This window comes from Heterodontus francisci, chromosome 34 (assembly GCF_036365525.1).
Source record: "Heterodontus francisci isolate sHetFra1 chromosome 34, sHetFra1.hap1, whole genome shotgun sequence".
Taxonomy (NCBI): domain Eukaryota; kingdom Metazoa; phylum Chordata; class Chondrichthyes; order Heterodontiformes; family Heterodontidae; genus Heterodontus; species Heterodontus francisci.
This window is the reverse complement of record NC_090404.1, coordinates 18,935,214-18,959,435: the sequence shown is the minus strand read 5'-3', so window position 1 is coordinate 18,959,435 and position 24,222 is coordinate 18,935,214. Positions and strand designations below refer to the sequence as shown.

At 47.0% G+C, this 24,222-nt stretch overlaps 16 non-coding genes across 16 annotated transcripts; 8 read left to right on the top strand and 8 right to left on the bottom strand.

Annotated features, from left to right (window-relative positions):
* Positions 1-701: 701 nt before the first annotated feature.
* trnal-aag (transfer RNA leucine (anticodon AAG)) lies at positions 702-783 on the bottom strand. Its single transcript has one exon. It is a non-coding gene; the product is annotated as a tRNA-Leu (tRNA).
* Positions 784-1,151: 368 nt separating this feature from the next.
* trnai-aau (transfer RNA isoleucine (anticodon AAU)) lies at positions 1,152-1,225 on the top strand. The gene has a single exon. It is a non-coding gene; the product is annotated as a tRNA-Ile (tRNA).
* A 2,526-nt stretch (positions 1,226-3,751) lies between these two features.
* trnal-aag (transfer RNA leucine (anticodon AAG)) lies at positions 3,752-3,833 on the bottom strand. The gene has a single exon. It is a non-coding gene; the product is annotated as a tRNA-Leu (tRNA).
* Positions 3,834-4,205: 372 nt separating this feature from the next.
* trnai-aau (transfer RNA isoleucine (anticodon AAU)) lies at positions 4,206-4,279 on the top strand. The gene has a single exon. It is a non-coding gene; the product is annotated as a tRNA-Ile (tRNA).
* A 2,526-nt stretch (positions 4,280-6,805) lies between these two features.
* On the bottom strand, positions 6,806-6,887 carry trnal-aag (transfer RNA leucine (anticodon AAG)). Its single transcript has one exon. It is a non-coding gene; the product is annotated as a tRNA-Leu (tRNA).
* Positions 6,888-7,255: 368 nt separating this feature from the next.
* trnai-aau (transfer RNA isoleucine (anticodon AAU)) lies at positions 7,256-7,329 on the top strand. The gene has a single exon. It is a non-coding gene; the product is annotated as a tRNA-Ile (tRNA).
* Positions 7,330-9,855: 2,526 nt separating this feature from the next.
* Positions 9,856-9,937, bottom strand: trnal-aag (transfer RNA leucine (anticodon AAG)). Its single transcript has one exon. It is a non-coding gene; the product is annotated as a tRNA-Leu (tRNA).
* Positions 9,938-10,305: 368 nt separating this feature from the next.
* trnai-aau (transfer RNA isoleucine (anticodon AAU)) lies at positions 10,306-10,379 on the top strand. The gene has a single exon. It is a non-coding gene; the product is annotated as a tRNA-Ile (tRNA).
* A 2,525-nt stretch (positions 10,380-12,904) lies between these two features.
* trnal-aag (transfer RNA leucine (anticodon AAG)) lies at positions 12,905-12,986 on the bottom strand. Its single transcript has one exon. It is a non-coding gene; the product is annotated as a tRNA-Leu (tRNA).
* Positions 12,987-13,354: 368 nt separating this feature from the next.
* Positions 13,355-13,428, top strand: trnai-aau (transfer RNA isoleucine (anticodon AAU)). Its single transcript has one exon. It is a non-coding gene; the product is annotated as a tRNA-Ile (tRNA).
* A 2,525-nt stretch (positions 13,429-15,953) lies between these two features.
* trnal-aag (transfer RNA leucine (anticodon AAG)) lies at positions 15,954-16,035 on the bottom strand. The gene has a single exon. It is a non-coding gene; the product is annotated as a tRNA-Leu (tRNA).
* A 368-nt stretch (positions 16,036-16,403) lies between these two features.
* Positions 16,404-16,477, top strand: trnai-aau (transfer RNA isoleucine (anticodon AAU)). Its single transcript has one exon. It is a non-coding gene; the product is annotated as a tRNA-Ile (tRNA).
* A 2,526-nt stretch (positions 16,478-19,003) lies between these two features.
* trnal-aag (transfer RNA leucine (anticodon AAG)) lies at positions 19,004-19,085 on the bottom strand. The gene has a single exon. It is a non-coding gene; the product is annotated as a tRNA-Leu (tRNA).
* Positions 19,086-19,453: 368 nt separating this feature from the next.
* Positions 19,454-19,527, top strand: trnai-aau (transfer RNA isoleucine (anticodon AAU)). The gene has a single exon. It is a non-coding gene; the product is annotated as a tRNA-Ile (tRNA).
* Positions 19,528-22,053: 2,526 nt separating this feature from the next.
* trnal-aag (transfer RNA leucine (anticodon AAG)) lies at positions 22,054-22,135 on the bottom strand. The gene has a single exon. It is a non-coding gene; the product is annotated as a tRNA-Leu (tRNA).
* A 368-nt stretch (positions 22,136-22,503) lies between these two features.
* trnai-aau (transfer RNA isoleucine (anticodon AAU)) lies at positions 22,504-22,577 on the top strand. The gene has a single exon. It is a non-coding gene; the product is annotated as a tRNA-Ile (tRNA).
* Positions 22,578-24,222: the final 1,645 nt, after the last annotated feature.

Here is a 24,222-nt window from a genome sequence, read left to right as displayed (position 1 = left end):
CTTCCTACCTCGGAAAGCAGGGAAAATCCCAGGAATGTCCACATGATGACGTTTAAATTCCCATCTACCAAGTGGAAAGCCTCGATCCTCTTGCCAAATTCAAACTTTTCAAAGAAATGGTAGAGCTATGGTTCTTTGATTTGGCTGCATCAGAAGCAGATAAACTAGCAGTTCAAATGAAGATAGCTATGGCAATCGAAGGTCTTCAGAGGCCGAATAGCTGAGGCTTATCGGAAGATGATCAGAAAGATGGTAAGAAAATATAGAGCACTCGAGAAGCAGAAATCCATGCGAAACTCAATTTCAGAAGACATGGGTTGGAATTTCTGTGATATAGACAGCGGTGAAAAGAGAGAATGGAGCAATTTGTCAGTGGCTGTAGGGACAATGGCAAGGATTGAAACCTTTCTGAAATGGACTCATGTGAAAGAATTGCAGAGTTGCGAATGACAATGAAGATTTTCAAAATGCCCTGGTAGAATGTCTTGACATTGAAGTTTTATTGAAAGAGTAGCATAAATAGAAAGGTAACGCTCGCAGGCCAAGAGAGTTTGCGAGCATTAGCCATGTCTTCAAATACTGGCACAGGAGCCAAGGTGGTGAAAGCAAAGGGGCCGCAGGGAAGAAGTGGACTTGTCCCGGCGACAATGTGCCCAGCACAGCAGAATGAGTGTGCCCAAAAGGGACAGGGAGTCAAATGCTGGCAGCGGTGGGATTCGAACCCACGCCTCCGAAGAGACTGGAACCTTAATCCAGCGCCTTAGACCGCTCGGCCACGCTACCTTGCAGTCAAGGTTGTGGCTGTAAAGGAATTGATTGGTGATTGAAAGGTGCTTTTCTTCAGAATGATCCTGTGAATGGAGGTCTTTGCTTGGGAAGATGGAAGTGAGAGGAATTTGCAAGCACAATGCATTGAAAGTGCAGGCCGAGTGGTTGCATTGTTGAATTGGTAATGCAGGCTTTGTGGATAAATGGAGTTTGCAAAAGCCATTTGAAGATAGAAATCAAAGTCAAAGTGTGTGTGCATGTTGGAAATGTGAAAGAAAAAGAGCAAGTGTTGCTAAAACTCAGCATCTGTGGAGAGAGAAAGAGAGTGCTGATGAAAGGTGACAGACGTACAACATTAACATTAACAGGTAGTTGAGTGTCAAGGCCTGTTAGCTCAGATGGTTAGAGCGTGGTGCTAATAACGCCAAGGTCATATGTTCAATCCCCATACAGGCCACTAATTTAAGCGCAGGGGCAGTAATTGCCTTGCTTGGGTGCATTGCATTTACAATCCATGAGCAAATGCTAATACAAATCCCCCCACAACAGCTCAACCATTTTCCAATTCATTCACAAATGCAAATATGCCCCATTTCACCTTGGCTCACTCAAGGTGCTGTGAAACCATCATCCTTTGCTGGAAAACCCATCTGCTGCACCGATATCATTTCAGGAAAGAGATCTGCCTTCCTTTACCTCTTCTGGCGCCTCCTGACCCACAGTACTTTTAACTGCCCTCTGAAATGGCCGAACTGGCCACTGACCTTTCAAGGGCAATTAAGGACGGACAATAAATGCTGCCTTTCTCACTGATGCCCCGTGAAAAAATAAACAAAAAATGTCAGTCTATTTGAACATTGCTTTGCATCTTTCTGCTGGCTTCCCTCCGTTCAAATCGCCAAATAACAAATTGCCACCCAGGAGAACTGAGTTTCTCACATGTTCCCTTTTATCTTCCTTCATGGGATGTTAGCATCGCTGGCCCATCAATATTTGCTCTTGAGAAGGTGGTGGTGGCGAGCCACCTTCTTGAACTACTGCAGTCCATGTGCAGCCGGTACACCCAGTGCTGTTAGGGAGGGGCTTCCAGAATTGTGACTCAGTGACAGTGAAAGAACGGCGATATAATGCCACGTCAGGATGGTGTGTGCTTTGGTGGGGAACTTGTAGGTAGTGGTGTTCCCCATGCGACTGTTGCCCTTGTCATTTAAGGCGATCGAGGTGACGGGTTTGGAAGGTGCTGTCAAAGGAGACTGGGCTTTAGGGGTGATAATGAGGAGAAAGCTGGAGACTGCAGGAAGATATGAACGGACGAGTGACATCGGCAGAACAGCGGCAATTGGAATTCAATCCACAGAGGTGTGAGGGAACGCATTTGGGGAAGGCTAATAAGGCGAGGGAATACACAATAAATGGAAGAAGTATAAAGGAACAATGGCACCTTGGAGTGCAAGTCCACAGATCCCCGACGATGGTTGCTGTTGTCGTACGTCTTTCAGCGGGTATGTCGATAACTCGTATGCATCGTCAGGGAGGATATGATGTCGTCTGTCACGTGACATAGCAGTCGGAATCTGTTTGTTGAACGAGCAAGACGCTCTGGTGAAAACTCTCCAGCGATATTGATATTCTACTCTCATCGTCAAATCAAGAAGTCACAATATAGTTTACCTGTCCTACCTGCGTGATTGATTGGCGACTTTGTGTTTGAAGGATAGAGGGAACACAATGCGGTCACAGCGAACGATTTGTCGACGATTTGGACTTTTTACGGCACATCGGGAGAGCGTCACATTCAGCTTGGCACTGCAGCAGAATTCCGCGAGGGGCGCAGAAGCTGTCGACAGAGCTCCGAGAGGTGAAGCACTATCAGAAGGCAGTACTTCATTGGCGACAGTGAGTAGCTGCACTGAGGGGCCGGCGGTTCAGTAGCGAAGGGGTGTGATCGGTTGATTTGGGGCATGCCGCTGCAAGTTAATTCAAAGACAAGCTTGCAAAAGGCTGAAAAAGGCCAGTGCAGGTCGATTGAAAAGCAGGCTTAAAATAAAATGCTGCAAATAGCCATCACAGCCATTACAGCTATTTGAGGCATCCTGGTGCCATTGACAGCAAAATAAACTGCTTTGTGGACAATGCCTGAAAAAGCGTGCGAAGGGGAGCAACAGGGCCACAGACCTGCAGTGCCATAGAGTTCAGAAAGAGGTGACGGCAAGTAAAAGTACTGCGGGCAGCCAGATCGGCAGCACATTGAAACCTTCGTGCAGAGGAAAGCAGGAAAGCTTCTTCCTACCTCGGAAAGCAGGGAAAATCCCAGGAATGTCCACATGATGACGTTTAAATTCCCATCTACCAAGTGGAAAGCCTCGATCCTCTTGCCAAATTCAAACTTTTCAAAGAAATGGTAGAGCTATGGTTCTTTGATTTGGCTGCATCAGAAGCAGATAAACTAGCAGTTCAAATGAAGATAGCTATGGCAATCGAAGGTCTTCAGAGGCCGAATAGCTGAGGCTTATCGGAAGATGATCAGAAAGATGGTAAGAAAATATAGAGCACTCGAGAAGCAGAAATCCATGCGAAACTCAATTTCAGAAGACATGGGTTGGAATTTCTGTGATATAGACAGCGGTGAAAAGAGAGAATGGAGCAATTTGTCAGTGGCTATAGGGACAATGGCAAGGATTGAAACCTTTCTGAAATGGACTCATGTGAAAGAATTGCAGAGTTGCGAATGACAATGAAGATTTTCAAAATGCCCTGGTAGAATGTCTTGACATTGAAGTTTTATTGAAAGAGTAGCATAAATAGAAAGGTAACGCTCGCAGGCCAAGAGAGTTTGCGAGCATTAGCCATGTCTTCAAATACTGGCACAGGAGCCAAGGTGGTGAAAGCAAAGGGGCCGCAGGGAAGAAGTGGACTTGTCCCGGCGACAATGTGCCCAGCACAGCAGAATGAGTGTGCCCAAAAGGGACAGGGAGTCAAATGCTGGCAGCGGTGGGATTCGAACCCACGCCTCCGAAGAGACTGGAACCTTAATCCAGCGCCTTAGACCGCTCGGCCACGCTACCTTGCAGTCAAGGTTGTGGCTGTAAAGGAATTGATTGGTGATTGAAAGGTGCTTTTCTTCAGAATGATCCTGTGAATGGAGGTCTTTGCTTGGGAAGATGGAAGTGAGAGGAATTTGCAAGCACAATGCATTGAAAGTGCAGGCCGAGTGGTTGCATTGTTGAATTGGTAATGCAGGCTTTGTGGATAAATGGAGTTTGCAAAAGCCATTTGAAGATAGAAATCAAAGTCAAAGTGTGTGTGCATGTTGGAAATGTGAAAGAAAAAGAGCAAGTGTTGCTAAAACTCAGCATCTGTGGAGAGAGAAAGAGAGTGCTGATGAAAGGTGACAGACGTACAACATTAACATTAACAGGTAGTTAGTTGAGTGTCAAGGCCTGTTAGCTCAGATGGTTAGAGCGTGGTGCTAATAATGCCAAGGTCCTGGGTTCAATCCCCATACAGGCCACTAATTTAAGCACAGGGGCAGTAATTGCCTTGCTTGGGTGCATTGCATTTACAATCCATGAGCAAATACTAATACAAATTCCCCCACAACAGCTCAACCATTTTCCAATTCATTCACAAATGCAAATATGCCCCATTTCACCTTGGCTCACTCAAGGTGCTGTGAAACCATCATCCTTTGCTGGAAAACCCATCTGCTGCACCAATGTCATTTCAGGAAAGAAACCTGCCTTCCTTTACCTCTTCTGGCGCCTCCTGACCCACAGTACTTTTAACTGCCCTCTGAAATGGCCGAACTGGCCACTGACCTTTCAAGGGCAATTAAGGACGGACAATAAATGCTGCCTTTCTCACTGATGCCCCGTGAAAAAATAAACAAAAAATGTCAGTCTATTTGAACATTGCTTTGCATCTTTCTGCTGGCTTCCCTCCGTTCAAATCGCCAAATAACAAATTGCCACCCAGGAGAACTGAGTTTCTCACATGTTCCCTTTTATCTTCCTTCATGGGATGTTAGCATCGCTGGCCCATCAATAATTGCTCTTGAGAAGGTGGTGGTGGCGAGCCACCTTCTTGAACTACTGCAGTCCATGTGCAGCCGGTACACCCAGTGCTGTTAGGGAGGGGCTTCCAGAATTGTGACTCAGTGACAGTGAAAGAACGGCGATATAATGCCACGTCAGGATGGTGTGTGCTTTGGTGGGGAACTTGTAGGTAGTGGTGTTCCCCATGCGACTGTTGCCCTTGTCATTTAAGGCGATCGAGGTGACGGGTTTGGAAGGTGCTGTCAAAGGAGACTGGGCTTTAGGGGTGATAATGAGGAGAAAGCTGGAGACTGCAGGAAGATATGAACGGACGAGTGACATCGGCAGAACAGCGGCAATTGGAATTCAATCCACAGAGGTGTGAGGGAACGCATTTGGGGAAGGCTAATAAGGCGAGGGAATACACAATAAATGGAAGAAGTATAAAGGAACAATGGCACCTTGGAGTGCAAGTCCACAGATCCCCGACGATGGTTGCTGTTGTCGTACGTCTTTCAGCGGGTATGTCGACAACTCGTATGCATCGTCAGGGAGGATATGATGTCGTCTGTCACGTGACATAGCAGTCGGAATCTGTTTGTTGAACGAGCAAGACGCTCTGGTGAAAACTCTCCAGCGATATTGATATTCTACTCTCATCGTCAAATCAAGAAGTCACAATATAGTTTACCTGTCCTACCTGCGTGATTGATTGGCGACTTTGTGTTTGAAGGATAGAGGGAACACAATGCGGTCACAGCGAACGATTTGTCGACGATTTGGACTTTTTACGGCACATCGGGAGAGCGTCACATTCAGCTTGGCACTGCAGCAGAATTCCGCGAGGGGCGCAGAAGCTGTCGACAGAGCTCCGAGAGGTGAAGCACTATCAGAAGGCAGTACTTCATTGGCGACAGTGAGTAGCTGCACTGAGGGGCCGGCGGTTCAGTAGCGAAGGGGTGTGATCGGTTGATTTGGGGCATGCCGCTGCAAGTTAATTCAAAGACAAGCTTGCAAAAGGCTGAAAAAGGCCAGTGCAGGTCGATTGAAAAGCAGGCTTAAAATAAAATGCTGCAAATAGCCATCACAGCCATTACAGCTATTTGAGGCATCCTGGTGCCATTGACAGCAAAATAAACTGCTTTGTGGACAATGCCTGAAAAAGCGTGCGAAGGGGAGCAACAGGGCCACAGACCTGCAGTGCCATAGAGTTCAGAAAGAGGTGACGGCAAGTAAAAGTACTGCGGGCAGCCAGATCGGCAGCACATTGAAACCTTCGTGCAGAGGAAAGCAGGAAAGCTTCTTCCTACCTCGGAAAGCAGGGAAAATCCCAGGAATGTCCACATGATGACGTTTAAATTCCCATCTACCAAGTGGAAAGCCTCGATCCTCTTGCCAAATTCAAACTTTTCAAAGAAATGGTAGAGCTATGGTTCTTTGATTTGGCTGCATCAGAAGCAGATAAACTAGCAGTTCAAATGAAGATAGCTATGGCAATCGAAGGTCTTCAGAGGCCGAATAGCTGAGGCTTATCGGAAGATGATCAGAAAGATGGTAAGAAAATATAGAGCACTCGAGAAGCAGAAATCCATGCGAAACTCAATTTCAGAAGACATGGGTTGGAATTTCTGTGATATAGACAGCGGTGAAAAGAGAGAATGGAGCAATTTGTCAGTGGCTATAGGGACAATGGCAAGGATTGAAACCTTTCTGAAATGGACTCATGTGAAAGAATTGCAGAGTTGCGAATGACAATGAAGATTTTCAAAATGCCCTGGTAGAATGTCTTGACATTGAAGTTTTATTGAAAGAGTAGCATAAATAGAAAGGTAACGCTCGCAGGCCAAGAGAGTTTGCGAGCATTAGCCATGTCTTCAAATACTGGCACAGGAGCCAAGGTGGTGAAAGCAAAGGGGCCGCAGGGAAGAAGTGGACTTGTCCCGGCGACAATGTGCCCAGCACAGCAGAATGAGTGTGCCCAAAAGGGACAGGGAGTCAAATGCTGGCAGCGGTGGGATTCGAACCCACGCCTCCGAAGAGACTGGAACCTTAATCCAGCGCCTTAGACCGCTCGGCCACGCTACCTTGCAGTCGAGGTTGTGGCTGTAAAGGAATTGATTGGTGATTGAAAGGTGCTTTTCTTCAGAATGATCCTGTGAATGGAGGTCTTTGCTTGGGAAGATGGAAGTGAGAGGAATTTGCAAGCACAATGCATTGAAAGTGCAGGCCGAGTGGTTGCATTGTTGAATTGGTAATGCAGGCTTTGTGGATAAATGGAGTTTGCAAAAGCCATTTGAAGATAGAAATCAAAGTCAAAGTGTGTGTGCATGTTGGAAATGTGAAAGAAAAAGAGCAAGTGTTGCTAAAACTCAGCATCTGTGGAGAGAGAAAGAGAGTGCTGATGAAAGGTGACAGACGTACAACATTAACATTAACAGGTAGTTGAGTGTCAAGGCCTGTTAGCTCAGATGGTTAGAGCGTGGTGCTAATAACGCCAAGGTCCTAGGTTCAATCCCCATACAGGCCACTAATTTAAGCGCAGGGGCAGTAATTGCCTTGCTTGGGTGCGTTGCATTTACAATCCATGAGCAAATGCTAATACAAATCCCCCCACAACAGCTCAACCATTTTCCAATTCATTCACAAATGCAAATATGCCCCATTTCACCTTGGCTCACTCAAGGTGCTGTGAAACCATCATCCTTTGCTGGAAAACCCATCTGCTGCACCGATGTCATTTCAGGAAAGAGATCTGCCTTCCTTTACCTCTTCTGGCGCCTCCTGACCCACAGTACTTTTAACTGCCCTCTGAAATGGCCGAACTGGCCACTGACCTTTCAAGGGCAATTAAGGACGGACAATAAATGCTGCCTTTCTCACTGATGCCCCGTGAAAAAATAAACAAAAAATGTCAGTCTATTTGAACATTGCTTTGCATCTTTCTGCTGGCTTCCCTCCGTTCAAATCGCCAAATAACAAATTGCCACCCAGGAGAACTGAGTTTCTCACATGTTCCCTTTTATCTTCCTTCATGGGATGTTAGCATCGCTGGCCCATCAATAATTGCTCTTGAGAAGGTGGTGGTGGCGAGCCACCTTCTTGAACTACTGCAGTCCATGTGCAGCCGGTACACCCAGTGCTGTTAGGGAGGGGCTTCCAGAATTGTGACTCAGTGACAGTGAAAGAACGGCGATATAATGCCACGTCAGGATGGTGTGTGCTTTGGTGGGGAACTTGTAGGTAGTGGTGTTCCCCATGCGACTGTTGCCCTTGTCATTTAAGGCGATCGAGGTGACGGGTTTGGAAGGTGCTGTCAAAGGAGACTGGGCTTTAGGGGTGATAATGAGGAGAAAGCTGGAGACTGCAGGAAGATATGAACGGACGAGTGACATCGGCAGAACAGCGGCAATTGGAATTCAATCCACAGAGGTGTGAGGGAACGCATTTGGGGAAGGCGAATAAGGCGAGGGAATACACAATAAATGGAAGAAGTATAAAGGAACAATGGCACCTTGGAGTGCAAGTCCACAGATCCCCGACGATGGTTGCTGTTGTCGTACGTCTTTCAGCGGGTATGTCGACAACTCGTATGCATCGTCAGGGAGGATATGATGTCGTCTGTCACGTGACATAGCAGTCGGAATCTGTTTGTTGAACGAGCAAGACGCTCTGGTGAAAACTCTCCAGCGATATTGATATTCTACTCTCATCGTCAAATCAAGAAGTCACAATATAGTTTACCTGTCCTACCTGCGTGATTGATTGGCGACTTTGTGTTTGAAGGATAGAGGGAACACAATGCGGTCACAGCGAACGATTTGTCGACGATTTGGACTTTTTACGGCACATCGGGAGAGCGTCACATTCAGCTTGGCACTGCAGCAGAATTCCGCGAGGGGCGCAGAAGCTGTCGACAGAGCTCCGAGAGGTGAAGCACTATCAGAAGGCAGTACTTCATTGGCGACAGTGAGTAGCTGCACTGAGGGGCCGGCGGTTCAGTAGCGAAGGGGTGTGATCGGTTGATTTGGGGCATGCCGCTGCAAGTTAATTCAAAGACAAGCTTGCAAAAGGCTGAAAAAGGCCAGTGCAGGTCGATTGAAAAGCAGGCTTAAAATAAAATGCTGCAAATAGCCATCACAGCCATTACAGCTATTTGAGGCATCCTGGTGCCATTGACAGCAAAATAAACTGCTTTGTGGACAATGCCTGAAAAAGCGTGCGAAGGGGAGCAACAGGGCCACAGACCTGCAGTGCCATAGAGTTCAGAAAGAGGTGACGGCAAGTAAAAGTACTGCGGGCAGCCAGATCGGCAGCACATTGAAACCTTCGTGCAGAGGAAAGCAGGAAAGCTTCTTCCTACCTCGGAAAGCAGGGAAAATCCCAGGAATGTCCACATGATGACGTTTAAATTCCCATCTACCAAGTGGAAAGCCTCGATCCTCTTGCCAAATTCAAACTTTTCAAAGAAATGGTAGAGCTATGGTTCTTTGATTTGGCTGCATCAGAAGCAGATAAACTAGCAGTTCAAATGAAGATAGCTATGGCAATCGAAGGTCTTCAGAGGCCGAATAGCTGAGGCTTATCGGAAGATGATCAGAAAGATGGTAAGAAAATATAGAGCACTCGAGAAGCAGAAATCCATGCGAAACTCAATTTCAGAAGACATGGGTTGGAATTTCTGTGATATAGACAGCGGTGAAAAGAGAGAATGGAGCAATTTGTCAGTGGCTATAGGGACAATGGCAAGGATTGAAACCTTTCTGAAATGGACTCATGTGAAAGAATTGCAGAGTTGCGAATGACAATGAAGATTTTCAAAATGCCCTGGTAGAATGTCTTGACATTGAAGTTTTATTGAAAGAGTAGCATAAATAGAAAGGTAACGCTCGCAGGCCAAGAGAGTTTGCGAGCATTAGCCATGTCTTCAAATACTGGCACAGGAGCCAAGGTGGTGAAAGCAAAGGGGCCGCAGGGAAGAAGTGGACTTGTCCCGGCGACAATGTGCCCAGCACAGCAGAATGAGTGTGCCCAAAAGGGACAGGGAGTCAAATGCTGGCAGCGGTGGGATTCGAACCCACGCCTCCGAAGAGACTGGAACCTTAATCCAGCGCCTTAGACCGCTCGGCCACGCTACCTTGCAGTCGAGGTTGTGGCTGTAAAGGAATTGATTGGTGATTGAAAGGTGCTTTTCTTCAGAATGATCCTGTGAATGGAGGTCTTTGCTTGGGAAGATGGAAGTGAGAGGAATTTGCAAGCACAATGCATTGAAAGTGCAGGCCGAGTGGTTGCATTGTTGAATTGGTAATGCAGGCTTTGTGGATAAATGGAGTTTGCAAAAGCCATTTGAAGATAGAAATCAAAGTCAAAGTGTGTGTGCATGTTGGAAATGTGAAAGAAAAAGAGCAAGTGTTGCTAAAACTCAGCATCTGTGGAGAGAGAAAGAGAGTGCTGATGAAAGGTGACAGACGTACAACATTAACATTAACAGGTAGTTGAGTGTCAAGGCCTGTTAGCTCAGATGGTTAGAGCGTGGTGCTAATAACGCCAAGGTCCTAGGTTCAATCCCCATACAGGCCACTAATTTAAGCGCAGGGGCAGTAATTGCCTTGCTTGGGTGCGTTGCATTTACAATCCATGAGCAAATGCTAATACAAATCCCCCCACAACAGCTCAACCATTTTCCAATTCATTCACAAATGCAAATATGCCCCATTTCACCTTGGCTCACTCAAGGTGCTGTGAAACCATCATCCTTTGCTGGAAAACCCATCTGCTGCACCGATGTCATTTCAGGAAAGAGATCTGCCTTCCTTTACCTCTTCTGGCGCCTCCTGACCCACAGTACTTTTAACTGCCCTCTGAAATGGCCGAACTGGCCACTGACCTTTCAAGGGCAATTAAGGACGGACAATAAATGCTGCCTTTCTCACTGATGCCCCGTGAAAAAATAAACAAAAATGTCAGTCTATTTGAACATTGCTTTGCATCTTTCTGCTGGCTTCCCTCCGTTCAAATCGCCAAATAACAAATTGCCACCCAGGAGAACTGAGTTTCTCACATGTTCCCTTTTATCTTCCTTCATGGGATGTTAGCATCGCTGGCCCATCAATAATTGCTCTTGAGAAGGTGGTGGTGGCGAGCCACCTTCTTGAACTACTGCAGTCCATGTGCAGCCGGTACACCCAGTGCTGTTAGGGAGGGGCTTCCAGAATTGTGACTCAGTGACAGTGAAAGAACGGCGATATAATGCCACGTCAGGATGGTGTGTGCTTTGGTGGGGAACTTGTAGGTAGTGGTGTTCCCCATGCGACTGTTGCCCTTGTCATTTAAGGCGATCGAGGTGACGGGTTTGGAAGGTGCTGTCAAAGGAGACTGGGCTTTAGGGGTGATAATGAGGAGAAAGCTGGAGACTGCAGGAAGATATGAACGGACGAGTGACATCGGCAGAACAGCGGCAATTGGAATTCAATCCACAGAGGTGTGAGGGAACGCATTTGGGGAAGGCTAATAAGGCGAGGGAATACACAATAAATGGAAGAAGTATAAAGGAACAATGGCACCTTGGAGTGCAAGTCCACAGATCCCCGACGATGGTTGCTGTTGTCGTACGTCTTTCAGCGGGTATGTCGACAACTCGTATGCATCGTCAGGGAGGATATGATGTCGTCTGTCACGTGACATAGCAGTCGGAATCTGTTTGTTGAACGAGCAAGACGCTCTGGTGAAAACTCTCCAGCGATATTGATATTCTACTCTCATCGTCAAATCAAGAAGTCACAATATAGTTTACCTGTCCTACCTGCGTGATTGATTGGCGACTTTGTGTTTGAAGGATAGAGGGAACACAATGCGGTCACAGCGAACGATTTGTCGACGATTTGGACTTTTTACGGCACATCGGGAGAGCGTCACATTCAGCTTGGCACTGCAGCAGAATTCCGCGAGGGGCGCAGAAGCTGTCGACAGAGCTCCGAGAGGTGAAGCACTATCAGAAGGCAGTACTTCATTGGCGACAGTGAGTAGCTGCACTGAGGGGCCGGCGGTTCAGTAGCGAAGGGGTGTGATCGGTTGATTTGGGGCATGCCGCTGCAAGTTAATTCAAAGACAAGCTTGCAAAAGGCTGAAAAAGGCCAGTGCAGGTCGATTGAAAAGCAGGCTTAAAATAAAATGCTGCAAATAGCCATCACAGCCATTACAGCTATTTGAGGCATCCTGGTGCCATTGACAGCAAAATAAACTGCTTTGTGGACAATGCCTGAAAAAGCGTGCGAAGGGGAGCAACAGGGCCACAGACCTGCAGTGCCATAGAGTTCAGAAAGAGGTGACGGCAAGTAAAAGTACTGCGGGCAGCCAGATCGGCAGCACATTGAAACCTTCGTGCAGAGGAAAGCAGGAAAGCTTCTTCCTACCTCGGAAAGCAGGGAAAATCCCAGGAATGTCCACATGATGACGTTTAAATTCCCATCTACCAAGTGGAAAGCCTCGATCCTCTTGCCAAATTCAAACTTTTCAAAGAAATGGTAGAGCTATGGTTCTTTGATTTGGCTGCATCAGAAGCAGATAAACTAGCAGTTCAAATGAAGATAGCTATGGCAATCGAAGGTCTTCAGAGGCCGAATAGCTGAGGCTTATCGGAAGATGATCAGAAAGATGGTAAGAAAATATAGAGCACTCGAGAAGCAGAAATCCATGCGAAACTCAATTTCAGAAGACATGGGTTGGAATTTCTGTGATATAGACAGCGGTGAAAAGAGAGAATGGAGCAATTTGTCAGTGGCTGTAGGGACAATGGCAAGGATTGAAACCTTTCTGAAATGGACTCATGTGAAAGAATTGCAGAGTTGCGAATGACAATGAAGATTTTCAAAATGCCCTGGTAGAATGTCTTGACATTGAAGTTTTATTGAAAGAGTAGCATAAATAGAAAGGTAACGCTCGCAGGCCAAGAGAGTTTGCGAGCATTAGCCATGTCTTCAAATACTGGCACAGGAGCCAAGGTGGTGAAAGCAAAGGGGCCGCAGGGAAGAAGTGGACTTGTCCCGGCGACAATGTGCCCAGCACAGCAGAATGAGTGTGCCCAAAAGGGACAGGGAGTCAAATGCTGGCAGCGGTGGGATTCGAACCCACGCCTCCGAAGAGACTGGAACCTTAATCCAGCGCCTTAGACCGCTCGGCCACGCTACCTTGCAGTCAAGGTTGTGGCTGTAAAGGAATTGATTGGTGATTGAAAGGTGCTTTTCTTCAGAATGATCCTGTGAATGGAGGTCTTTGCTTGGGAAGATGGAAGTGAGAGGAATTTGCAAGCACAATGCATTGAAAGTGCAGGCCGAGTGGTTGCATTGTTGAATTGGTAATGCAGGCTTTGTGGATAAATGGAGTTTGCAAAAGCCATTTGAAGATAGAAATCAAAGTCAAAGTGTGTGTGCATGTTGGAAATGTGAAAGAAAAAGAGCAAGTGTTGCTAAAACTCAGCATCTGTGGAGAGAGAAAGAGAGTGCTGATGAAAGGTGACAGACGTACAACATTAACATTAACAGGTAGTTGAGTGTCAAGGCCTGTTAGCTCAGATGGTTAGAGCGTGGTGCTAATAACGCCAAGGTCCTAGGTTCAATCCCCATACAGGCCACTAATTTAAGCGCAGGGGCAGTAATTGCCTTGCTTGGGTGCGTTGCATTTACAATCCATGAGCAAATGCTAATACAAATCCCCCCACAACAGCTCAACCATTTTCCAATTCATTCACAAATGCAAATATGCCCCATTTCACCTTGGCTCACTCAAGGTGCTGTGAAACCATCATCCTTTGCTGGAAACCCCATCTGCTGCACCGATGTCATTTCAGGAAAGAGATCTGCCTTCCTTTACCTCTTCTGGCGCCTCCTGACCCACAGTACTTTTAACTGCCCTCTGAAATGGCCGAACTGGCCACTGACCTTTCAAGGGCAATTAAGGACGGACAATAAATGCTGCCTTTCTCACTGATGCCCCGTGAAAAAATAAACAAAAATGTCAGTCTATTTGAACATTGCTTTGCATCTTTCTGCTGGCTTCCCTCCGTTCAAATCGCCAAATAACAAATTGCCACCCAGGAGAACTGAGTTTCTCACATGTTCCCTTTTATCTTCCTTCATGGGATGTTAGCATCGCTGGCCCATCAATAATTGCTCTTGAGAAGGTGGTGGTGGCGAGCCACCTTCTTGAACTACTGCAGTCCATGTGCAGCCGGTACACCCAGTGCTGTTAGGGAGGGGCTTCCAGAATTGTGACTCAGTGACAGTGAAAGAACGGCGATATAATGCCACGTCAGGATGGTGTGTGCTTTGGTGGGGAACTTGTAGGTAGTGGTGTTCCCCATGCGACTGTTGCCCTTGTCATTTAAGGCGATCGAGGTGACGGGTTTGGAAGGTGCTGTCAAAGGAGACTGGGCTTTAGGGGTGATAATGAGGAGAAAGCTGGAGACTGCAGGAAGATATGAACGGACGAGTGACATCGGCAGAACAGCGGCAATTGGAATTCAATCCACAGAGGTGTGAGGGAACGCATTTGGGGAAGGCTAATAAGGCGAGGGAATACACAATAAATGGAAGAAGTATAAAGGAACAATGGCACCTTGGAGTGCAAGTCCACAGATCCCCGACGATGGTTGCTGTTGTCGTACGTCTTTCAGCGGGTATGTCGACAACTCGTATGCATCGTCAGGGAGGATATGATGTCGTCTGTCACGTGACATAGCAGTCGGAATCTGTTTGTTGAACGAGCAAGACGCTCTGGTGAAAACTCTCCAGCGATATTGATATTCTACTCTCATCGTCAAATCAAGAAGTCACAATATAGTTTACCTGTCCTACCTGCGTGATTGATTGGCGACTTTGTGTTTGAAGGATAGAGGGAACACAATGCGGTCACAGCGAACGATTTGTCGACGATTTGGACTTTTTACGGCACATCGGGAGAGCGTCACATTCAGCTTGGCACTGCAGCAGAATTCCGCGAGGGGCGCAGAAGCTGTCGACAGAGCTCCGAGAGGTGAAGCACTATCAGAAGGCAGTACTTCATTGGCGACAGTGAGTAGCTGCACTGAGGGGCCGGCGGTTCAGTAGCGAAGGGGTGTGATCGGTTGATTTGGGGCATGCCGCTGCAAGTTAATTCAAAGACAAGCTTGCAAAAGGCTGAAAAAGGCCAGTGCAGGTCGATTGAAAAGCAGGCTTAAAATAAAATGCTGCAAATAGCCATCACAGCCATTACAGCTATTTGAGGCATCCTGGTGCCATTGACAGCAAAATAAACTGCTTTGTGGACAATGCCTGAAAAAGCGTGCGAAGGGGAGCAACAGGGCCACAGACCTGCAGTGCCATAGAGTTCAGAAAGAGGTGACGGCAAGTAAAAGTACTGCGGGCAGCCAGATCGGCAGCACATTGAAACCTTCGTGCAGAGGAAAGCAGGAAAGCTTCTTCCTACCTCGGAAAGCAGGGAAAATCCCAGGAATGTCCACATGATGACGTTTAAATTCCCATCTACCAAGTGGAAAGCCTCGATCCTCTTGCCAAATTCAAACTTTTCAAAGAAATGGTAGAGCTATGGTTCTTTGATTTGGCTGCATCAGAAGCAGATAAACTAGCAGTTCAAATGAAGATAGCTATGGCAATCGAAGGTCTTCAGAGGCCGAATAGCTGAGGCTTATCGGAAGATGATCAGAAAGATGGTAAGAAAATATAGAGCACTCGAGAAGCAGAAATCCATGCGAAACTCAATTTCAGAAGACATGGGTTGGAATTTCTGTGATATAGACAGCGGTGAAAAGAGAGAATGGAGCAATTTGTCAGTGGCTGTAGGGACAATGGCAAGGATTGAAACCTTTCTGAAATGGACTCATGTGAAAGAATTGCAGAGTTGCGAATGACAATGAAGATTTTCAAAATGCCCTGGTAGAATGTCTTGACATTGAAGTTTTATTGAAAGAGTAGCATAAATAGAAAGGTAACGCTCGCAGGCCAAGAGAGTTTGCGAGCATTAGCCATGTCTTCAAATACTGGCACAGGAGCCAAGGTGGTGAAAGCAAAGGGGCCGCAGGGAAGAAGTGGACTTGTCCCGGCGACAATGTGCCCAGCACAGCAGAATGAGTGTGCCCAAAAGGGACAGGGAGTCAAATGCTGGCAGCGGTGGGATTCGAACCCACGCCTCCGAAGAGACTGGAACCTTAATCCAGCGCCTTAGACCGCTCGGCCACGCTACCTTGCAGTCAAGGTTGTGGCTGTAAAGGAATTGATTGGTGATTGAAAGGTGCTTTTCTTCAGAATGATCCTGTGAATGGAGGTCTTTGCTTGGGAAGATGGAAGTGAGAGGAATTTGCAAGCACAATGCATTGAAAGTGCAGGCCGAGTGGTTGCATTGTTGAATTGGTAATGCAGGCTTTGTGGATAAATGGAGTTTGCAAAAGCCATTTGAAGATAGAAATCAAAGTCAAAGTGTGTGTGCATGTTGGAAATGTGAAAGAAAAAGAGCAAGTGTTGCTAAAACTCAGCATCTGTGGAGAGAGAGAAAGAGTGCTGATGAAAGGTGACAGACGTACAACATTAACATTAACAGGTAGTTGAGTGTCAAGGCCTGTTAGCTCAGATGGTTAGAGCGTGGTGCTAATAACGCCAAGGTCCTAGGTTCAATCCCCATACAGGCCACTAATTTAAGCGCAGGGGCAGTAATTGCCTTGCTTGGGTGCATTGCATTTACAATCCATGAGCAAATGCTAATACAAATCCCCCCACAACAGCTCAACCATTTTCCAATTCATTCACAAATGCAAATATGCCCCATTTCACCTTGGCTCACTCAAGGTGCTGTGAAACCATCATCCTTTGCTGGAAAACCCATCTGCTGCACCGATGTCATTTCAGGAAAGAGATCTGCCTTCCTTTACCTCTTCTGGCGCCTCCTGACCCACAGTACTTTTAACTGCCCTCTGAAATGGCCGAACTGGCCACTGACCTTTCAAGGGCAATTAAGGACGGACAATAAATGCTGCCTTTCTCACTGATGCCCCGTGAAAAAATAAACAAAAAATGTCAGTCTATTTGAACATTGCTTTGCATCTTTCTGCTGGCTTCCCTCCGTTCAAATCGCCAAATAACAAATTGCCACCCAGGAGAACTGAGTTTCTCACATGTTCCCTTTTATCTTCCTTCATGGGATGTTAGCATCGCTGGCCCATCAATAATTGCTCTTGAGAAGGTGGTGGTGGCGAGCCACCTTCTTGAACTACTGCAGTCCATGTGCAGCCGGTACACCCAGTGCTGTTAGGGAGGGGCTTCCAGAATTGTGACTCAGTGACAGTGAAAGAACGGCGATATAATGCCACGTCAGGATGGTGTGTGCTTTGGTGGGGAACTTGTAGGTAGTGGTGTTCCCCATGCGACTGTTGCCCTTGTCATTTAAGGCGATCGAGGTGACGGGTTTGGAAGGTGCTGTCAAAGGAGACTGGGCTTTAGGGGTGATAATGAGGAGAAAGCTGGAGACTGCAGGAAGATATGAACGGACGAGTGACATCGGCAGAACAGCGGCAATTGGAATTCAATCCACAGAGGTGTGAGGGAACGCATTTGGGGAAGGCTAATAAGGCGAGGGAATACACAATAAATGGAAGAAGTATAAAGGAACAATGGCACCTTGGAGTGCAAGTCCACAGATCCCCGACGATGGTTGCTGTTGTCGTACGTCTTTCAGCGGGTATGTCGACAACTCGTATGCATCGTCAGGGAGGATATGATGTCGTCTGTCACGTGACATAGCAGTCGGAATCTGTTTGTTGAACGAGCAAGACGCTCTGGTGAAAACTCTCCAGCGATATTGATATTCTACTCTCATCGTCAAATCAAGAAGTCACAATATAGTTTACCTGTCCTACCTGCGTGATTGATTGGCGACTTTGTGTTTGAAGGATAGAGGGAACACAATGCGGTCACAGCGAACGATTTGTCGACGATTTGGACTTTTTACGGCACATCGGGAGAGCGTCACATTCAGCTTGGCACTGCAGCAGAATTCCGCGAGGGGCGCAGAAGCTGTCGACAGAGCTCCGAGAGGTGAAGAACTATCAGAAGGCAGTACTTCATTGGCGACAGTGAGTAGCTGCACTGAGGGGCCGGCGGTTCAGTAGCGAAGGGGTGTGATCGGTTGATTTGGGGCATGCCGCTGCAAGTTAATTCAAAGACAAGCTTGCAAAAGGCTGAAAAAGGCCAGTGCAGGTCGATTGAAAAGCAGGCTTAAAATAAAATGCTGCAAATAGCCATCACAGCCATTACAGCTATTTGAGGCATCCTGGTGCCATTGACAGCAAAATAAACTGCTTTGTGGACAATGCCTGAAAAAGCGTGCGAAGGGGAGCAACAGGGCCACAGACCTGCAGTGCCATAGAGTTCAGAAAGAGGTGACGGCAAGTAAAAGTACTGCGGGCAGCCAGATCGGCAGCACATTGAAACCTTCGTGCAGAGGAAAGCAGGAAAGCTTCTTCCTACCTCGGAAAGCAGGGAAAATCCCAGGAATGTCCACATGATGACGTTTAAATTCCCATCTACCAAGTGGAAAGCCTCGATCCTCTTGCCAAATTCAAACTTTTCAAAGAAATGGTAGAGCTATGGTTCTTTGATTTGGCTGCATCAGAAGCAGATAAACTAGCAGTTCAAATGAAGATAGCTATGGCAATCGAAGGTCTTCAGAGGCCGAATAGCTGAGGCTTATCGGAAGATGATCAGAAAGATGGTAAGAAAATATAGAGCACTCGAGAAGCAGAAATCCATGCGAAACTCAATTTCAGAAGACATGGGTTGGAATTTCTGTGATATAGACAGCGGTGAAAAGAGAGAATGGAGCAATTTGTCAGTGGCTGTAGGGACAATGGCAAGGATTGAAACCTTTCTGAAATGGACTCATGTGAAAGAATTGCAGAGTTGCGAATGACAATGAAGATTTTCAAAATGCCCTGGTAGAATGTCTTGACATTGAAGTTTTATTGAAAGAGTAGCATAAATAGAAAGGTAACGCTCGCAGGCCAAGAGAGTTTGCGAGCATTAGCCATGTCTTCAAATACTGGCACAGGAGCCAAGGTGGTGAAAGCAAAGGGGCCGCAGGGAAGAAGTGGACTTGTCCCGGCGACAATGTGCCCAGCACAGCAGAATGAGTGTGCCCAAAAGGGACAGGGAGTCAAATGCTGGCAGCGGTGGGATTCGAACCCACGCCTCCGAAGAGACTGGAACCTTAATCCAGCGCCTTAGACCGCTCGGCCACGCTACCTTGCAGTCGAGGTTGTGGCTGTAAAGGAATTGATTGGTGATTGAAAGGTGCTTTTCTTCAGAATGATCCTGTGAATGGAGGTCTTTGCTTGGGAAGATGGAAGTGAGAGGAATTTGCAAGCACAATGCATTGAAAGTGCAGGCCGAGTGGTTGCATTGTTGAATTGGTAATGCAGGCTTTGTGGATAAATGGAGTTTGCAAAAGCCATTTGAAGATAGAAATCAAAGTCAAAGTGTGTGTGCATGTTGGAAATGTGAAAGAAAAAGAGCAAGTGTTGCTAAAACTCAGCATCTGTGGAGAGAGAAAGAGAGTGCTGATGAAAGGTGACAGACGTACAACATTAACATTAACAGGTAGTTGAGTGTCAAGGCCTGTTAGCTCAGATGGTTAGAGCGTGGTGCTAATAACGCCAAGGTCCTAGGTTCAATCCCCATACAGGCCACTAATTTAAGCGCAGGGGCAGTAATTGCCTTGCTTGGGTGCATTGCATTTACAATCCATGAGCAAATGCTAATACAAATCCCCCCACAACAGCTCAACCATTTTCCAATTCATTCACAAATGCAAATATGCCCCATTTCACCTTGGCTCACTCAAGGTGCTGTGAAACCATCATCCTTTGCTGGAAAACCCATCTGCTGCACCGATGTCATTTCAGGAAAGAGATCTGCCTTCCTTTACCTCTTCTGGCGCCTCCTGACCCACAGTACTTTTAACTGCCCTCTGAAATGGCCGAACTGGCCACTGACCTTTCAAGGGCAATTAAGGACGGACAATAAATGCTGCCTTTCTCACTGATGCCCCGTGAAAAAATAAACAAAAAATGTCAGTCTATTTGAACATTGCTTTGCATCTTTCTGCTGGCTTCCCTCCGTTCAAATCGCCAAATAACAAATTGCCACCCAGGAGAACTGAGTTTCTCACATGTTCCCTTTTATCTTCCTTCATGGGATGTTAGCATCGCTGGCCCATCAATAATTGCTCTTGAGAAGGTGGTGGTGGCGAGCCACCTTCTTGAACTACTGCAGTCCATGTGCAGCCGGTACACCCAGTGCTGTTAGGGAGGGGCTTCCAGAATTGTGACTCAGTGACAGTGAAAGAACGGCGATATAATGCCACGTCAGGATGGTGTGTGCTTTGGTGGGGAACTTGTAGGTAGTGGTGTTCCCCATGCGACTGTTGCCCTTGTCATTTAAGGCGATCGAGGTGACGGGTTTGGAAGGTGCTGTCAAAGGAGACTGGGCTTTAGGGGTGATAATGAGGAGAAAGCTGGAGACTGCAGGAAGATATGAACGGACGAGTGACATCGGCAGAACAGCGGCAATTGGAATTCAATCCACAGAGGTGTGAGGGAACGCATTTGGGGAAGGCTAATAAGGCGAGGGAATACACAATAAATGGAAGAAGTATAAAGGAACAATGGCACCTTGGAGTGCAAGTCCACAGATCCCCGACGATGGTTGCTGTTGTCGTACGTCTTTCAGCGGGTATGTCGACAACTCGTATGCATCGTCAGGGAGGATATGATGTCGTCTGTCACGTGACATAGCAGTCGGAATCTGTTTGTTGAACGAGCAAGACGCTCTGGTGAAAACTCTCCAGCGATATTGATATTCTACTCTCATCGTCAAATCAAGAAGTCACAATATAGTTTACCTGTCCTACCTGCGTGATTGATTGGCGACTTTGTGTTTGAAGGATAGAGGGAACACAATGCGGTCACAGCGAACGATTTGTCGACGATTTGGACTTTTTACGGCACATCGGGAGAGCGTCACATTCAGCTTGGCACTGCAGCAGAATTCCGCGAGGGGCGCAGAAGCTGTCGACAGAGCTCCGAGAGGTGAAGAACTATCAGAAGGCAGTACTTCATTGGCGACAGTGAGTAGCTGCACTGAGGGGCCGGCGGTTCAGTAGCGAAGGGGTGTGATCGGTTGATTTGGGGCATGCCGCTGCAAGTTAATTCAAAGACAAGCTTGCAAAAGGCTGAAAAAGGCCAGTGCAGGTCGATTGAAAAGCAGGCTTAAAATAAAATGCTGCAAATAGCCATCACAGCCATTACAGCTATTTGAGGCATCCTGGTGCCATTGACAGCAAAATAAACTGCTTTGTGGACAATGCCTGAAAAAGCGTGCGAAGGGGAGCAACAGGGCCACAGACCTGCAGTGCCATAGAGTTCAGAAAGAGGTGACGGCAAGTAAAAGTACTGCGGGCAGCCAGATCGGCAGCACATTGAAACCTTCGTGCAGAGGAAAGCAGGAAAGCTTCTTCCTACCTCGGAAAGCAGGGAAAATCCCAGGAATGTCCACATGATGACGTTTAAATTCCCATCTACCAAGTGGAAAGCCTCGATCCTCTTGCCAAATTCAAACTTTTCAAAGAAATGGTAGAGCTATGGTTCTTTGATTTGGCTGCATCAGAAGCAGATAAACTAGCAGTTCAAATGAAGATAGCTATGGCAATCGAAGGTCTTCAGAGGCCGAATAGCTGAGGCTTATCGGAAGATGATCAGAAAGATGGTAAGAAAATATAGAGCACTCGAGAAGCAGAAATCCATGCGAAACTCAATTTCAGAAGACATGGGTTGGAATTTCTGTGATATAGACAGCGGTGAAAAGAGAGAATGGAGCAATTTGTCAGTGGCTGTAGGGACAATGGCAAGGATTGAAACCTTTCTGAAATGGACTCATGTGAAAGAATTGCAGAGTTGCGAATGACAATGAAGATTTTCAAAATGCCCTGGTAGAATGTCTTGACATTGAAGTTTTATTGAAAGAGTAGCATAAATAGAAAGGTAACGCTCGCAGGCCAAGAGAGTTTGCGAGCATTAGCCATGTCTTCAAATACTGGCACAGGAGCCAAGGTGGTGAAAGCAAAGGGGCCGCAGGGAAGAAGTGGACTTGTCCCGGCGACAATGTGCCCAGCACAGCAGAATGAGTGTGCCCAAAAGGGACAGGGAGTCAAATGCTGGCAGCGGTGGGATTCGAACCCACGCCTCCGAAGAGACTGGAACCTTAATCCAGCGCCTTAGACCGCTCGGCCACGCTACCTTGCAGTCAAGGTTGTGGCTGTAAAGGAATTGATTGGTGATTGAAAGGTGCTTTTCTTCAGAATGATCCTGTGAATGGAGGTCTTTGCTTGGGAAGATGGAAGTGAGAGGAATTTGCAAGCACAATGCATTGAAAGTGCAGGCCGAGTGGTTGCATTGTTGAATTGGTAATGCAGGCTTTGTGGATAAATGGAGTTTGCAAAAGCCATTTGAAGATAGAAATCAAAGTCAAAGTGTGTGTGCATGTTGGAAATGTGAAAGAAAAAGAGCAAGTGTTGCTAAAACTCAGCATCTGTGGAGAGAGAAAGAGAGTGCTGATGAAAGGTGACAGACGTACAACATTAACATTAACAGGTAGTTGAGTGTCAAGGCCTGTTAGCTCAGATGGTTAGAGCGTGGTGCTAATAACGCCAAGGTCCTAGGTTCAATCCCCATGCAGGCCAATAATTTAAGCGCAGGGGCAGTAATTGCCTTGCTTGGGTGCATTGCATTTACAATCCATGAGCAAATGCTAATACAAATCCCCCCACAACAGCTCAACCATTTTCCAATTCATTCACAAATGCAAATCTGCCCCATTTCACCTTGGCTCACTCAAGGTGCTGTGAAACCATCATCCTTTGCTGGAAAACCCATCTGCTGCACCGATGTCATTTCAGGAAAGAGATCTGCCTTCCTTTACCTCTTCTGGCGCCTCCTGACCCACAGTACTTTTAACTGCCCTCTGAAATGGCCGAACTGGCCACTGACCTTTCAAGGGCAATTAAGGACGGACAATAAATGCTGCCTTTCTCACTGATGCCCCGTGAAAAAATAAACAAAAAATGTCAGTCTATTTGAACATTGCTTTGCATCTTTCTGCTGGCTTCCCTCCGTTCAAATCGCCAAATAACAAATTGCCACCCAGGAGAACTGAGTTTCTCACATGTTCCCTTTTATCTTCCTTCATGGGATGTTAGCATCGCTGGCCCATCAATATTTGCTCTTGAGAAGGTGGTGGTGGCGAGCCACCTTCTTGAACTACTGCAGTCCATGTGCAGCCGGTACACCCAGTGCTGTTAGGGAGGGGCTTCCAGAATTGTGACTCAGTGACAGTGAAAGAACGGCGATATAATGCCACGTCAGGATGGTGTGTGCTTTGGTGGGGAACTTGTAGGTAGTGGTGTTCCCCATGCGACTGTTGCCCTTGTCATTTAAGGCGATCGAGGTGACGGGTTTGGAAGGTGCTGTCAAAGGAGACTGGGCTTTAGGGGTGATAATGAGGAGAAAGCTGGAGACTGCAGGAAGATATGAACGGACGAGTGACATCGGCAGAACAGCGGCAATTGGAATTCAATCCACAGAGGTGTGAGGGAACGCATTTGGGGAAGGCTAATAAGGCGAGGGAATACACAATAAATGGAAGAAGTATAAAGGAACAATGGCACCTTGGAGTGCAAGTCCACAGATCCCCGACGATGGTTGCTGTTGTCGTACGTCTTTCAGCGGGTATGTCGACAACTCGTATGCATCGTCAGGGAGGATATGATGTCGTCTGTCACGTGACATAGCAGTCGGAATCTGTTTGTTGAACGAGCAAGACGCTCTGGTGAAAACTCTCCAGCGATATTGATATTCTACTCTCATCGTCAAATCAAGAAGTCACAATATAGTTTACCTGTCCTACCTGCGTGATTGATTGGCGACTTTGTGTTTGAAGGATAGAGGGAACACAATGCGGTCACAGCGAACGATTTGTCGACGATTTGGACTTTTTACGGCACATCGGGAGAGCGTCACATTCAGCTTGGCACTGCAGCAGAATTCCGCGAGGGGCGCAGAAGCTGTCGACAGAGCTCCGAGAGGTGAAGCACTATCAGAAGGCAGTACTTCATTGGCGACAGTGAGTAGCTGCACTGAGGGGCCGGCGGTTCAGTAGCGAAGGGGTGTGATCGGTTGATTTGGGGCATGCCGCTGCAAGTTAATTCAAAGACAAGCTTGCAAAAGGCTGAAAAAGGCCAGTGCAGGTCGATTGAAAAGCAGGCTTAAAATAAAATGCTGCAAATAGCCATCACAGCCATTACAGCTATTTGAGGCATCCTGGTGCCA